Genomic DNA, 1,104 nt, shown 5'->3' on the forward strand with positions numbered 1-1,104 from the left:
GGTCCCTGGCTTGAGGGCTGGCTTGGGGACCAAAGTTTCCTGGTTTGATTCCCAGTTGGGGCACATACCTGAGTTGTGAGCTAGGTACCCAGCAGGGGGCCCCTGTGAGGCAAACTCAAATTGAGGAGGTCCCCTCCACTCCCCTCTGTGTAAAAATAAATAAATAGAATCTTTAAAAAACTGCTTTTGTAAATTGAATGTAATGTTTGACAAGATTCGATCTGTGCTTTCCTGTCCCTCTGTGGCAACCTGTGCCTGTGTTGTTATCTGTCATGCTGTGCTCTGAAGGGATGCCCAATACATTGCCCAGCAAGCAATCCCAGCCTGCATAGGAGGGCGGTGCACAGCTTCACTAGTTAGGTCACAGAGCATACACCTGCCCCACCACAGTGTCCACATGGGTGGTCGGGTATGACCTGTACAATGCCAGTGATTACACAGTGCCCTCTATGGGGAAATCCCTTGTGAAAACTGACATTCAGATCTCTCAGGCTGCTGGGTGCTATGGAAGTATCACTCCATGTTCTGACTTTTCTCCAAAACACCTTGTAGTTGTAGCACCTGGTGTCATAGATGAAGATTATGGAGGAAGTATTGGTGTTGTATTGTTCAATGTTGGCAAATGAAAGTTTGAAGTTCAAAAGGGGGACCACATTGTACAGCACATTTGTCAATGGGTTTATTATCTAGAAATAGAGGAAGTTCAAAGTTTCAATGATGTCAGACATGGTTCCAAAGGCTTTGGTTCCACTGGAAAAAACTGAAATGCATGGAAGTACAGAAAATGATAAAACATATTTTCCCTTAAAAATAAGAAGCTTTTGTTTAGTGTTTTGGTGTTTAATCAAGCTTTAGCTCCCAACAATACTTAGTTCTGAACTTCTGGCCAAGATGGAGGTGTATATAGACACAATGTGCCTCCTCGCTCAACCAAAAGAAGGACAACAACAATTGAAAAACAAAACAAACAGAACTGACAGAAAATCAGACTGTATGGAAGTCTGACAACCAAAGACTCAAAGAAGACACATTCATCCAGACTGGTAGGAGGGGTGAAGTCCGGCAGCCAGTGGGGAGAGCACTTGCAGCAATGTGGTGGCGAGT

General features: G+C 44.5%; 1 pseudogene; it reads left to right on the plus strand.

Annotated features, from left to right (window-relative positions):
- Positions 1-272: 272 nt before the first annotated feature.
- Positions 273-764, plus strand: LOC114511144 (annotated as a pseudogene).
- Positions 765-1,104: the final 340 nt, after the last annotated feature.

This window comes from Phyllostomus discolor, chromosome 12, assembly GCF_004126475.2.
Source record: "Phyllostomus discolor isolate MPI-MPIP mPhyDis1 chromosome 12, mPhyDis1.pri.v3, whole genome shotgun sequence".
Classification (NCBI taxonomy): domain Eukaryota; kingdom Metazoa; phylum Chordata; class Mammalia; order Chiroptera; family Phyllostomidae; genus Phyllostomus; species Phyllostomus discolor.